This window comes from Oxyura jamaicensis, chromosome 5, assembly GCF_011077185.1.
Source record: "Oxyura jamaicensis isolate SHBP4307 breed ruddy duck chromosome 5, BPBGC_Ojam_1.0, whole genome shotgun sequence".
Lineage (NCBI taxonomy): Eukaryota > Metazoa > Chordata > Aves > Anseriformes > Anatidae > Oxyura > Oxyura jamaicensis.
This window is the reverse complement of record NC_048897.1, coordinates 43,038,368-43,054,049: the sequence shown is the minus strand read 5'-3', so window position 1 is coordinate 43,054,049 and position 15,682 is coordinate 43,038,368. Positions and strand designations below refer to the sequence as shown.

Genomic DNA, 15,682 nt, shown 5'->3' with positions numbered 1-15,682 from the left:
CCCTTCCCTTCCCTTCCCTTCCCTTCCCTTCCCTTCCCTTCCCTTCCATTCCCTTCCCTCCCCTCCCCACCCCTCCCCTTCCCTGCCCTCCTCTCCCCTCCTCTCCCCTCCCTTCTCCTCCCCTCCCCTATCACTTTTTTCAAGCTCTTCAACTTTGCAAAGTCTGCTGAATGAAGGCAGTATTTGTTTGTAGTAGAGTCTTCAAGTTTGTGAAGGCTTCCATTAGAACTACTGAAGAAAGATAAAATGTTTTGCACATTTACCATTGTGTATTGTTGTAGTTCTAATTCCAACCCCAATATATTTGCTTTGCATTTGTACTTTGAGTTGGTTTCACTGATGAAGACATAATAAATTATACATAAAAGAGTGATTTGCTAAGATGATGTTCATTAGGCAGTTCTTCTAACTTGTGAGGCATCAGAAACCATATGCTTTGTGCATTGGTATACAGCTGTAAAACAGACATGAAATTACCAAATGAAGGCTTGGTGCCAATTTCCAGTGAAGTCAATGGCAGAACTCCATTTATTTTAGTGGTTCAGTGTGAAACATGTAATAATCACAACTATCCAGAAATTAAGAGATTTTGTCTTTGAGCCAAAACCTCAGGTTTGCAATTCAGAAAATACAGATGAAAAAAAAAGAAAAAAAAGAAAAAAAATAAAAAAAGAAAAAAAACTTTTTTTTTTTTTATGAAAATATCAAAAAATTATCATCTGTTTTTCAGTCATTTTTGTCCATTCTGTATCTCCATATTGCAAACCAAAGTTTAATAACCCTGACCTGTCATGTTATAAGGAAAAAGGAGGCAGTAATGTCCAATGTTTCTGGTGGTCCCACTGATCTATAAAGTAGCATGGCTATGTGAGTGCCTTATATCCACTTACTGGGTTGGACAGAGAGGTTATATCCATTGGTGCTTGTGAAGTTTCAATGGATAATGCCCTCCTTCTGATTCTGTTTGGAATGTGATGCTGAGCACAGGTATCAAGAATAGACCATTTTTGTTTTATCAGAAGAAACCTGCCCAAGCTGGAAAGGAAGAATTTGGAGAAAAATGCCCACCCTTTGCTAAAATTCTAAGCAATAATACTTTTGAACAAATCAGTGCTGTAAATCCTGTATGCAAGAACAAATTTTTTTATATGCCTTCAAATTAATGATAGATTTCCAAACTGTTGAAGAGATTTCAGAACATACGTACCCATCCCCCTGAAAGAAAGATGGTTGAGTAGGGCCCCGTCATACTTTTCTTATTTGTTTCCTGAAAGTGGAAAGCAAATAAGATAAAAATGTGGAAGTGCTTATCCACCTTTTAAAATATTTCTGCCTCTTTTATCTTGGCTGAAGAAAAAGAAACTAGACTGGCGGCTTATAGACTGAAAGCATTCACTGTCTAAGTAAGCTTGAGCCTCTGAGTAGGGAGTCCATAATGGATTTAAAGTAAAAACCTATCCCTAATCCTGGAACCATCATAAAGCAGAGAATGTTAGAGTCATTTACAGCTGCCTGGCATTGTTGATGGGGGACAAATTGAAATCACTGGTCTGCCAGGCTTGTCAACACCTTTGAAATCTGCTGCCTAGTCTGGATCCCCAAAGGACTGCTTGGAGAGAGTGAAAGAGCCAAACCAACAGCCAAAGACAGAGTCCACCTACTTGTCCCATTTTCTTCCTTTGTATTTGTTTCTTTTCCGCTTTTATAATTGCCTTTCTTTTTGCTTGTTCTTATCCCAACACTAATGTTGTAATATTGGTAAGTGGTTTAATTAGAAGATTTATTAACTTGTGTTTTCAATCTTTTACTGAGGAAAAGTACCAAAAACCTAACATCAAAATAAAAGCTATTACACAATCCACTAGTTGGGTGCAGTCCGTCCCCTTTGAATTCTATGGCTAAATTCCCGTTGGCTTTCATGGGAGCCTATTAAGGAACAAGCTCTTGTTATTTTGTAATATGCATGCCACATGGGGTCTCAATTTAGTCACTTAACTAAGGGCACCTAAACAAGTGGCCTTTTTTTAGTGATGTGAATAACTCAGGTGGCTAAATGGGAATACATGTGCCTAATTTTAGTACATCCACAGTTGAGTATGGTAACCACAGTCTGGTTTCAGAACTTCATCTATACAGGTTGGCATTTATCAGTCACTGAGGATGGCTTGACAATCTGTGTGTGAATCAAAAACATTTCTAATGAAAAATAAACTTCCCATAAATCTAAAATAAAAGCAGATAATAAGGGAGAGAAGTAAATATGAAACAAATCTGGGATTAGATTGACAACAGTAATTAAAGCTTGTCTTAGGCTTTGCTTCATGATAGCAATTAATTGCCTCATTTCAGTGTATTTATAATATTGAAAATTAAAATATTAATGCTGTAAAAGTATAAAGTAATTTAAGCTGTCATCAAAACTTGGATAGCGTTTTCCTGGAGCAGCACACTGCAGAGAATTTGGTAAATATCCAAGAACTGGTAAATTTAGAGCACTAAATGTTTACTGCACTTGGTTATTAAACACCAAACTATAAACAAGTGCTTCAGTATTTGGAAAATCATGACCTCCAATATATCATTAAAAAAAATAGTTTCCAAGTCACAGTAATTTAAACTAAGAATTTACAAAACCATTGTTTGCTCTTTTCATAAGGTGAATATTGAAATATGTCATGTGAATTTAAGGATTAAAATCAGATTTATTATTATTATTATTATTATTATTATTATTATTATTTGTTACACCATTGTAAAGAATTGCTTCAGGTTCCACCAGTCAAGTTTTTTATTTTGAAATATATTCAGAAAGTATGGGTTATGTAAGACTAGACGTATAAGATTACCTGTGACTCTAAGATTCAATGATCTTAAGGCTTTTAATAATATCAACATATACATTCACACAGAAGGTATACATACACCTTGTCATTGAGAACAAATATTTTATTCTTTCAGCAATCTTAATTCTAACTTAGGAGTTGTGTATACCTTCTACACGTTCATCTCACTGATTCAGAAACCTCTCCTCCAGTGCTTTGACCTTTTTTTTTTTTTTATTAAAAAAAAACTTAATTAATTAATTTATTTATTTAAATCAGAAACCATATGTGCTAGGTCAGATTGTGCTTTTCTCCTTTGACAACAATGAAGATTTCATGCACAAAATTTTGCAAGTACTTTAGAGGATGTACCTGTGCTCTGAAAATCTTTCTTACACTCTTCCTTGGTTTTAAGGCCATTTAACCCAGATTCCATGTGCCCAGTAAATCTGTCAGGAAAAGAAACCATCTTCTATGGCTTTATTACAGCAGATCTTTGGGGTTCACAGAGGCTAGCTCTGTCACTTGTAGTAGCAAATCCTCTGCAACTAGCATGATCTTTATCCATAGGGCTAAGTGGTTGGAAGCAGTCTGTTGAGTATCTAATTCATGACTAGTCATCTGGGAATCTCTTGGTTGTCATGATCACTGGGACATGACACTAACCAAGGGCCTTCATCTCTAATACTGTGAATGTCCCCAACCCTTCTGGCAACTATTTCCGGCACCAGCTGCATGAAGTTGAGGTGTTCAGAGCACATTTCCTTCATTAGTCCAGAGATCAAACCCAAGATTTCAGTACCAGCAGAAGTTTCTTTATTTCTCTTCTTTGAATAAAAGGCTCATTCTATGAGAGTCAATAAATGCAAATAACTATGGGTGGGCAGAAAGATTGTTGGAAGCTTGAGAGAGAGCTCATTCTTCAGTGTTTTTCTGAGCTGTTGCAGGATCATAGAATAGCTTGGGTTGGTAGGGGCTTTAAAGATCACCTAATTTCACCCACCCTGCCATGGGAAGGGACACCTCCCACTAGATAAAGCCCCATCCGGTCTGACCTTAAACACCTCCAGGAATGGAAATCTTTTGATAGACTTCAGAGAGAGAGTTAGAGCACAAGAAAAGGAGTCCTCGGTCTTTAGTGATGTCTGCCTAGTATTCATTCCTAGAAATGCGTGGAGAGTTTCAGGATGAATACTTGTACTTCTTTGAGACATAAGTGTTGGCTTGTACTGTTTCTATGGCTGTTTCTTTTCTCATCCCCCAGGGTCAAGGCAAACCCTGGATGTTACTTGAAAGGCTAGATTACTTTTTTAGATTGGATTAGTTGAGTTCCTTTTTTTTTTTTTTTTTTTTTTTTTTTAATCTGGAGCTATGGTTAGATGGTTAGGAAGAGTCTACTTACAAAATGAGCAGCATCCTCCATTTCATGTGGATGGATTTCTGGATCCTGGTCCTCAATATTCTAAAAGGGTTAATCAAACTGTTTCCATTTGTTACAGACTTTTCTCCTTTGTAAGACTTGAAACTTGTGTTAAGAACCCTTCTCACATCCTTCCCATGAACCTGTAGCAACTTGCTCACTGGTATATTTACCATATGTAAGATATGCTTATTGTTAGTTTGCTTTCTCCTGGAGGACAGGAGGGTCTTTTTCTGTGTGTTGTATCAATTCCTTATGGGATGTTTCTTCTAAGACACATCCTTATTACTGGCTTGGAATTCTATCTCAGAAATTTAAGTGGTTGAGTTCAAAATTTACGGTGACAGAAGGAAAAGTGCCACCAAAACCTCATCCCTAGATATGGGGAAAGCGGACTTCAGGCTGCTCAGGGAACTAGTCAGCAAGGTCCCCTGGGAAACTGCTCTTGAAGGCCTCGATGTCCACCAGAGCTGGTCATTCTTTAAGCGATGCCTCCTAGAAGCACAAGATCAGGCAATTCCTAAATATCGCAAGTCAGGCAGGCGGGGCAGGAGGCCGGCGTGGCTGACCAGGGACATTCTAATGGAGATTAGGCGGAAACAGAGAGTGTTTCGCTACTGGAAGGAGGGCCAGGTGTCATGGAAAGAATACAGGGATGCTGTTCGTGTTTGTAGGGAGAAAGTTTGTGTGGCCAAAGCACGCCTAGAGTTGAAGCTGGCTGTGTCTGTGAGAGAAAACAAAAAGGTTTTTTTTAGATATGTGAATGGAAAAAGGAGAACTAAAGAATACATAGGGCCGCTCCTTGATAGGGAAGGTCTCCTCACAGACAATGACATAGGCAAAGCAGAGACGCTTAACGCCTTCTTTGCCTCTGTCTTCATTGCCGATGATGGGCTTCGGGACCCAGGGTGCCCCGAGCTGGAGGACCGGGACGGTGGGGATGACAAACTCCCAACCGACCCTGAACGTGTGCGGGATTTGCTACTCCACCTCGATCCCTACAAGTCCATGGGTCCGGATGGGATTCATCCCCGGGTGCTGAAAGAGCTGGCGGACGTCATCGCGGAACCTCTCTCAATTATTTTTCAACGATCCTGGGAATTTGGAGAGGTCCCGGTAGACTGGAAGCTGGCAAATGTTGTGCCGATTTTCAAGAAGGGTCAGAAAGAAGACCCTTGCAATTACAGGCCTGTCAGTCTCACGTCAGTGCCTGGTAAAATCATGGAGAAGATGGTTCTCGAACTTATTGAGGCGCACCTGGGGGACAAAGCAGTCATTGGTCCCAGCCAGCATGGGTTTGTGAAGGGTAGGTCCTGCCTAACTAACTTGATTTCCTTTTATGATAAGATCACCCGTATGGTGGACCAAGGGAAACCAGCTGACGTGATTTTTTTGGACTTCAGCAAGGCTTTTGACACGGTCTCCCACAGGATCCTACTGGACAAAATGTCCACCATACAGCTAAATAAAAACATCATACAATGGGTGAGCAATTGGCTAACGGGCAGGGCCCAAAGGGTTATGGTAAATGGGGCTGCATCAGGCTGGCGGGCGGTCACCAGTGGGGTCCCTCAAGGCTCCATTTTAGGGCCGGTACTTTTCAATATTTTTATAAACGATCTGGATGTAGGAATAGAAGGTATTTTGAGCAAGTTTGCTGATGACACCAAACTTGGAGGAGTCGTGGACTCGAATGAGGGTGGAAAGGCCTTGCAGAGGGATCTGGATAGGTTGGAGAGCTGGGCGATCACCAACCGTATGAAGTTCAATAAGAGCAAGTGCCGGGTCCTGCACCTGGGACGGGGAAACCCTGGCTGCATGTACAGACTGGGCGATGAGACGCTGGAGAGCAGCCTAGAAGAGAGGGATCTGGGGGTCGTGGTAGACAGCAAGTTGAATATGAGCCAGCAGTGTGCCCTGGCAGCCAGGAGGGCCAACCGTGTCCTGGGGTGCATCAAGCACGGCATCGCTAGTAGGTCAAGGGAGGTGATTGTCCCGCTCTACTCTGCGCTGGTGCAGCCTCACCTCGAGTGCTGTGTGCAGTTCTGGGCACCACAGTATAAAAAGGACATGAAACTGTTGGAGAGTGTCCAGAGGAGGGCTACGAAGATGGTGATAGGCCTGGAGGGGAAGACGTACGAAGAACGGCTGAGATCACTGGGCCTGTTCAGCCTGGAGAAGAGGAGGCTGAGAGGAGACCTCATCACAGTCTACAACTTCCTCGTAAGGGGGTGTCGAGAGACAGGACACCTTTTCTCCATTAACACCAGTGACAGGACCCGCGGGAACGGGGTTAAGCTGAGGCAGGGGAAATTTAGGCTTGACATCAGGAGGGGGTTCTTCACAGAGAGGGTGGTTGCACACTGGAACAGGCTCCCCAGGGAAGTTGTCACTGCACCGAGCCTGTCTGAATTTAAGAAGAGATTGGACTGTGCACTTAGTCACATGGTCTGAACTTTTGGGTAGACCTGTGCGGTGTCAAGAGTTGGACTTGATGATCCTTAAGGGTCCCTTCCAACTCAGGATATTCTATGATTCTATGATTCTATGATTCTATGATTCATATGTGTCTTATACACAGTATGAATGCCTGTAAGGTTCTACCTTATTTCTGATTTCTGACAAGATCAGAAATTCCAGGTGATTTCTGAGGCTCTTTCTGCCACCAGCTGAACGATGTGGGGATATTGTCATCTCTGCATGCAGACTGTTCATGTAGATAAGAGCTGTCATGGAGTGTTTTGATACAGCAGTCAAGGTTGCACCTGTGATTGGAGAACATGCCACTTCAGCTAAGTGTATGGTAATACTGAGAAATTTCAATTTTTCTATCATCTGCTGAGAATTGACCTGGAGCTCTCTGTTGTGTCCTCTGTGCTAATGTGGTGTCAATATGTATTTGGGGGATCACTGTTAAATAGAAGAACAACTTATTTAAAATTAAGAAAGATTTTTTCAGAATGTGAATATAGATCCACATTCACCTTTTCTTCTGACAGTGGACATCAAGAAAGACAGAATCAGTTTGTCCTCTAGAGAAAGGAACAAGAGAGAAACTATTTTAGAAGGAAGGCTGACGTGGTCAAAAAACAGGTATTTCTCCTGCCTACTTCCATGGCATGAATGTATTTATGCATTAAGTATATGAAGAAAAAAATCAATTTTCCAGTAAGAATCTCCTTCCAAAATCTGCACATGAAAAATATTACTAGAACTGAGTATTAGCACATTGAATGGTCTATCATATTGTTCTTGGGAAAGCTTTAGCTGGGGGTACTATACCCTACTTTTTGCTTTGAAAACCACATGAATTAATATCAGCAGTCATCACTGCTTGTCATTAGCAGGTAACCAATTGCAACTACTGTGATCTAGGGGATTTTTTTTTTTTTTTTTTTTTTCTGAACATGTCTTTCATGCTAACGTTTGCTTAATTGGTGGCAATAAGGCAGCTATGCTTACCACTGGGCTGAGAAAAATCTGACACCTGCTCTATCTTCAATATAAATCTTCAATATAAATATTCCATAAAGATCCTTATCTACTCAAGTGATGACCAGGAGATTAGGATTTGACTCGTAGTGTGAGGAGGTTATTGTGGCCTGCTCGTGTTAATTGTTCTGTTGCTGCCTTCTTCTACTGCCCTTGGGAGACTTGCTTCACTTTACCCCAGTTGTGTGGTTGGCTCCTGTTTCCAGTATGGATAAGAAAGATTTTGTGATGCTCTTCTGTGCAAAGTTTGTGGGCTTAAGTTTAGGACTTGGAATGTCTCAGCTAAATTTAAAGTTACTCAGGACCTCTAAGGATCTGTCCCCCAGTAAGAACAGGAAAAGGAAGACATTGAAAATGTTGGAGGGCTGAGTTACACAAAAGATTACTAAACATTATTACTTATGCTTGATGACTTCCAACTGCCCTGCCACCCACCTTCTTGCTGAGCCAGAAGCAAATTTGAAAAAGAAACCGCTGTGCATCACTTCCCTAGCAGAACATGTTGCAGACAAAAGGAATCGAAACCACAAGTAGAGAATTGGATTTCCCCGTCTTTCTCCAAAATAAATATTTGTTTGTGAGAAAAGCAGCTGGAAGAATGAGACATGTACCCCTGACACTAGGCTTGTATGTTTGTGCCTGCTGCAGTAGAGGTATGCTAGTCCACTGAGTGCTATCTAAGGTCAAGCTGAGCTCTATCACACCAACTTTTTAACTGATGTCTTCACGCACTTGCAAAAAGCAAAGAGAGAAGAAAGGTCTAGGGAGCCCAGCAAGGATCAGTAAGAAGTGAAATGCAAAATGAGCAGAGGGGCTACTCCTTGGAGTTGTGCCCTGTGCTGCTCCTTCCAGACAGCAACATCATTTCTCTCAAAGCCATTGTGGGGAATGGGAAAACACATCACGCACCTCTGGCTGGCATCATGTACTCTTTGAGTGCTGGAATGAATTCCAAAGGGATAACTCCAGCATAAAGATATCCATACCTAAAACTCAAGTGTCCAACCTCACAGCCAGTGTTTGGGGAGGAGATAAGCACCTCCAGGAGGTGGTTTACATAAAGGGCAGGGAAAGAAAGTAAAGTCTCATTGCTCCCTGGAGAGCAGAAACTGTCCATTTTGACTTTCTGGATGCTGGGCACTTTCAAAGGATCCAGAGTGAGCAAACATGGCAGGCAGTTGAGCAGCCTCATAGTGAGACTGTGGGTGTGGCAGATATGCTTGCTATTTGAAAATCAAGTGCACCATCACTTGATTTTCTCTCTTTCTTCCATAATGTGTGTTAACCGTATTCACTCTTCATGTAGAGGGACAGCAAAGAACAAGATAATCTGTGCTAGGACATCAGGCATTGGAGTTCTACTAAAGAGTCAACTTTTATAAGCTGTTACCACATGAAATTATCTGGAGCACCACAATTACGGCCTTTCGCAAGCTTAGGGAAATGTTGTGGTGTCTCATATGGCATCATTTGGTAACACTTAACCAGCAGAGATTTTTAAGATCAGTGTGCACTCTAAATTCATAGCTTTTAGCTTCACTTTTTAATTTTTATTTTATTTTTATTTTTACTTTTTTCCACTGTTCCAGTCCTCATCTTCAGCTGCTACCTGGCACAAACTTATGCAGAACAATTTCCCTTGCCATCAGAAAGCCAGAAAAATCCTTTCAGATTAGGAGACTGAAGGAGATTTAGATGAAGACGTTCTTGCCTGCGCCTTCACAAAAGCCATATTTTTATTATGCCCTTATATAACCTGTCCACTGTTTCAAATACAGCCTGAAAAAAAACCTCCTTCGTACAAGAACATGACCAGCTGAGTAAATAGAAAAAAACTGTTGAACTTGTGGATAGTACTCACTGAGGCCCTAATTATTTTGATACATGTGCCTGCATAGCAATACATTTTGGATAGGAATAGTGTGATTGAGATATTTAAAAACAGTTGGTAAAAGCTAGAAGTTAACCTGAAAACATATTCCACAGTTAAGGGGGAGGGAGACAAGCTCAAAGGTAAATTCAGGTCATTGTGTGCCTTCAGAAACAAGACAGAGGACTTCTAAAACAAGGTCATAAGCAAAGACGGAACAAGTCACAGAAACACCAAATTTGCCACAGCGTCATGAGAGGGGAACAGTGGGGAAAAAAATGACAAAAAGAAACCACCAATAAAATGAATATATTCACGCAGCGTCAGTCTCTCCAGACAAGAAATAGTGCCAAGCAGAACCGCATCAGCGTGTGGCCGTTTCTTGCACTGACACTAAAAACATCTGTTGAGGTACAGTGTTTATACCATCTGCCAAATAAGCATTTTTTAATCTTAAAACATATGCTGGAAATAGGAAAATTTGGACAACAACAAAAAGAAAAAAAGAGGGGTGGGTGGCCAATAAATTAAGAATGAGGAATGGGAAAGGATGGATTGGAGAGAATGTTTTCCACACAGTGCATCATAGTTAATTTGGGTCATCTCAGGTCACCAGGGGAAGGGAAAGTCATGGAGGAAATCACAGATTGCTCTGAGAAGATAAAAGAAACCAAGGGATGCTGTCCATATCAGAGATTCCATAATTTAACACTGGGTTTTGGAAAGTTAATCATAGAACTCATGATTCAGCAAGAGTTTGGGGATACAGCTAATTTAAGACACGGGAACTGCTGCTGATTATGATGGAAATACTCCTATTGTTGCAGGCAGGCATAGCTTGCTTTTTTACAGGAAAGCATATAGTCAAGCATCTAGGTGAGCCAGGGGTTAATACTTGTTCTGCAGGAAATATGGTAATCATCTTTGCTGTTTGGCTAAATGCTAATTCAAACATTTTTTTTTTTTATTTTTTATTTTTTGTACATACAAGGTATGTAAATCTTCATATAAGGAATTTGTTAACATATTTTTTTTTGAAATCAAATGTGTTCAAGAACATTACTGGGTGATGCTACCTAAGTGACTGTGATTCTGTGAGTCTATGAATATCATAAAGATGTATAAATGAAAGATTTGGACTTACATTACTGATTCTTTGATGTCAAGAGAGTTTCATTCAAATCAGCATCTCTTTGGTACCATCTCAGGTCTACAATATGTGTAGTAGTTGATGCATAAGGAGTTTCTAAAAAGAGTAACAGATATCAAACCCACTTTAATGTAATTTGTCTATTCAATTAATTCCATATTAATTGTGTTTTTAGAAACAAAAATATGCCTAGAGTAAAATCCAGGCCCCTAGAAATCAAAGAAAAAACTCCCACTCCCTTCATCAGAGTCAGGATTTCACCTCTATAATACTTGACTTCCTAGTACAAATGATTTATGCCTTGTAAGTCACTTGCTGGGTTATGGTCAATTGCAGATATTTTATCAAAGTTTGCATCACATTAAATGTGTTGTATATCCTTCAAGATTTACTTCAGTTTATTTCTGTTTTGTTTATTACAGATTATGCTTTTGAAAATCATAGTAGAAATAAGCAAAAGGATGGATTATACTTGCTATAGCTTACAGGAGTTCTTGGTACTTTATTGTGTCCAACGGGGGAACTTTACACTTTGGATTCTGGCAAACTACCCCATCTGGAGAAAAGTTATTATTGGGATAATATATAGACATGTTAAGCAATATGAAACCTAAATTTTGGAATGAGGTGATGTTTCCCAAAAGCAGCAATCAGAACTTAATGATTTTCTGCCTCCTGTGATATTTAATGAAATTGATGGATTTTTGTAGATTAGGTAAATATATAGCTGAGGTTTATTGGACATTTCTGTTCTTGTAAAATAAACAAACAAACAAACAAAAAAAACCAACAAACACAATGCAACAACCAACCAAAAAACAAACACAGAGACCTTAAATGCCCACATAACAGTTTTTTTTTGTTTGTTTTTTTTTTTCCAAACGTTTTTCTTTCATCCTTGATCCTAAGAAAACATTCAAAAACCAAAGCCAATCATCAAAATTCACGATGATCAACAAAAAGCATGATGATCATCAAAAAGCAAAATCCAATCTAAATCTTTGATATAGGCCCTTTTGTCTGCAATACACCACAGCTGGAAGAGATGGAATTAACACTTGCATCAGGGAAAAGTCTTATTGGATCTTTTAAAATGCTGGAAAAAAAAATGCCATTAATTCTACATTATTGGCAGACAACAAATTTTTAAATGATCACCCCCCCCCCCCAAAAAAAAAATCTTGGCTGAATTTTCAAATCAGATAATTTCTGCTAAAGTTCAAGGTACTTCAAAATACAGCTTTTTCACTGATACCCTTTGGAGATTCTCCATTGATCTGCAAAGACAGGCAATGTAGGTTGTGTAGAAACAAACATGCATCTTATATCTTTCTCCCAATGAATGTCAAGCTTCATATGACACCTAAGTTACGGAAGAATCTTTGGTGATTTTGAACAAGATCTCACTTTGAGGACTGTGAAATTTTGTTTTATTTTGTTTTGTTTTGTTTTGATTGCACTTTAACTTGATTTAAAAAAAAATGACATACCTTCCTCCCCTGCTCAACAGATGTTGTCTCCTTCAGTGAGAATCTACACACTATCCATAGCAATAAGGAAACATGAGCTGCAAGAGAAATTCTGGTGAGTAATAATCCATTTGTTCACCTGCATGTTCAGAACAACTTCACTCACAATGAATAAAAAATATATTTATTAGTTTGATAGTGTGATTAGGAACTTCACCCACTGTTACTTGTCTGGATTTAGTTGACTGTAATCCATGACTGATTTAGGTCTTTGATCCTTTAAAGAAATACTATTAAAAAACTGGTAGCATTTAGTGTTTTTCAAAACTTTAGACAACATAAAGAAAAACAGTTTAAGGTTTCACAAAACTGTTGAGTTTTGCAAAACATTTTCCCCCTTAATTTGAACCATCACTTTCTCAAAGAAAACTAAATTAAAAAAACAACAAACATGTTTTTGCAATTAAACAGAATACTGAACTATGCAAACAATAAAGATCCTTGTTTGAAATTAATTCTTGTCCTGCTTCTGGGATTACCAGGGGAATAAAATTATAGCAAAACAAAACAACAACAACAAAAAAAACACTGCTACAGCCTAGAATTTGTATTTTACCAGAAGCAAAAGAAAATTTAGGCTCAGTAGTTTTGAGTTCTATTCTGTCTCCCAAAAACATGATTATAGAGTTTGTTCTAAATTTGACAAAATGAAATATCTCATCACTCCTGTCATCAGAAGCCAAAGTGGTACCTCAGACTTTTTTTCTTTGTGGCTCAATAGTTTATATTTTCCTTCTCTGTACCTAAGGGACATTTAGAGGTGTTTGACAGGAATGTGACAACAGTAATGACAGACCACTGGGTCAATGTTCATTGCCTAAACTTCAGAGGAAAAGGTCAGAAAATCTGGGACAGAAAGCCTGCTTGGAGGTGGGATGGTCCCATAGAGGGAGCTGAATGTTTTTAGGATGATTGTCTGCACCTTTTATATTTATTTGAACATTAAAACAAAACAAAACAAACTAATTTTAGCAACATCTATCTGAAGACCCTTGAAAGAAACTGTTTCCAAAGAGTTTGAGGAAACACTACTTGTCCATTTGAACACTGAAACACTCATATTGGCTTTAGAAATTTAAGTTTCTTAGGATATCATACTAGAAGTGTATCAGTCTGGGGGTCTCAGTCTTCTGAGTTTTCCTGCCTGCCTGTGCCTGCTGGCTTTAGCTACCCATCAGTCCCTTGCTCTGTTAAATTCTTACCATCTGTTTTGTGTTGAGCCACTTGAATAAACTATTGCTCCCCTTATTCTTTGTGTACAGAGCTGTCTTTTGGAACACAATGTTTAGTCAAGCTCCTTGGCCCACAAAATTTCTTCTGCTTATCCTGTTCTCCTGCCCCAAGTGCCCTAGTTGTTCCTGGGTTCTCAAGAGTCCAAAGTCAACATTGTAGAGGCACGGGCATGCTGAGTTTGTGGTTGAGGGCACATCCAAATATTGCTACATCCCAGATTTGGTTCAAATACTTAGCGTAGCCCATTTATTCTAATTAAATCAATGACATTTCTGCACAGGAGAGAAGAATGGGGAGAGAAAAGGAGCAAGGATCAACTGCTGAAGTCTTCCCTGTGTTCAAAAAACACCAGCATTCCTGTAACATTACACTGACTCTGTCACCAGGGACCCAGAGGCCCAGTTTCAAGTTTTTGCACAGTTCTTCAGGAGTCCCAAGCCACAGAGCTATGCCCATGACTTAACTTTGCCAGCATTAAGCAGATTTTCCAGGGAAATTTTTTCAAGTGCTTCATACTTTTTTTTCATTTTTTAAAAAAAAACTTGTTTTCTTCAAGTTGAACAGTCCTATGGCTCCCTGAGGGCCAGAGACTAACACGTGGAATAGATATCAATGAATTGTTTTCATCCTAAGACCTAATGGCCATGTCAAAATTTCTTGAGTCTCTTCCTTCTCTAGATGGGACATTTAAAAATATCACTTTCTTTGCTCTCTAACCTATTAACTAAACATATTGTTGAGCATTAAAACACAGTTAATGTAGATACACTATACACACAAAAATGCTTTAAAAATTTGACCTAAAATATGAGAATTATGAATTTACACATTTCCTATGATGATTTCTTATGAAAAAAAGGACCTGTTTTTCAAAACTTTAATTGACCTTTTAACTTTTCTAATAGTTTGTTCCAGCTTCCATTTCTTCAGGCTGGCATTCAGTGGTATAAACCCTCAGTAAGCATGTACAGCTATCCTATATCCTCTTAAGATATACTACTTTGCTGTATCATTCACTTCATAATAAAATAAATGCAGAAAAACTTCACAGAGTGAATACTGCCAATTTATCCTAGAATGTCTCGGCTTGTACTGGCACATGGCCTGACCACCACAGCATCACGGTGTGCTCCCAACTCCTGCACTGCTCTAGTGCTGACTTGCTGTGTGGCCATATGCAAATAAACCAACCATCCCTCAGCTTGGTGTTCTGTCCTTGTAAGGATGGCAGTGCTCATCTCCTGAACTAGAAGAAGGAGACCTTCTCCAATTGAATCCAATCACAACAAGCTACCAAAGCTTTGATCTCTCAGCTGGGTATGGGACAGGGTGCTGCCAGCCCAATTGTGGTGTCCATGTGAGTAGGGTCCAAGGCAGTATGGGCACTACAAGATTTGCTCTGTGAGAAAATTCCAGCTGAAGCCAGGACTAGGTTCCTTGACTCCATCAAGCTGTTCCTGAGTGCTTCATAAGCTAACTGGCACCAGTAAAATCACTTTTCATAGCACTGCAAATGCATAACAAGGTCCAAAAATGCAACAGAGAAGTTCACTCTGTGATTACTGTTAATGATTTACCTAGCACAAAGAAGTAGTTTCCACAGATGCTAGTATTTAATGCTACCTTCAAATAGATAAGTATATCCAAATTAATTGTATCTGTGTCACAACATTACAAATATTAGGATCCAATACTTAATCCAAGCTCTTTTATGACTTTGCAAAATGTAAACATTCCTTTGCCTCATGTTGTATACAACTTGGACATAAGTTTAGTAATAAATCATTTTTCTTAGACATCTACGAGACTGCAAATAGAGAATAGAAATAATAACATCATTTTGACAAAGAATATTTCAACAGGAACATCATTTTTGAAGACAGCTATGAGTCTCAACTGATTTGTGGCTGGATTTTCTCAAAATTTTTTTTGTAAGTTAACAAGAAATTTGCCCATATACTTAAAATTGAAGGCATCGTTCTTTATGGATTTTTTTTTTCTTTTCCTCTTTTCCTCTTTTCCTCTTTTTCTCTTTCTTTTTCTTGTTCTTGTTCTTGTTTTTTCTCTTTTCTTTTTCTTTTTCTTTTCCTTTTTCTTTTCCTTTTTCACATTAGTTCCCACAGCATCTTCCTAGAGAAACTGCTGATGTCTTGGACAGGTGCACAC

The 15,682-nt window shown here is 39.1% G+C and overlaps 1 long non-coding RNA gene across 3 annotated transcripts in view; it reads left to right on the top strand.

The window, feature by feature from the left end:
• LOC118167961 overlaps positions 1 to 15,461 on the top strand; it is a 42,978-nt gene extending 27,517 nt beyond the window's left edge. For all 3 annotated transcript variants that reach the window (XR_004751309.1, XR_004751307.1, XR_004751308.1), the window contains 2 exons: positions 12,281 to 12,338; positions 14,422 to 15,461. This is a non-coding gene — a long non-coding RNA (uncharacterized LOC118167961). The remainder of the gene's footprint in view (positions 1 to 12,280; positions 12,339 to 14,421) is intronic.
• Positions 15,462 to 15,682: the final 221 nt, after the last annotated feature.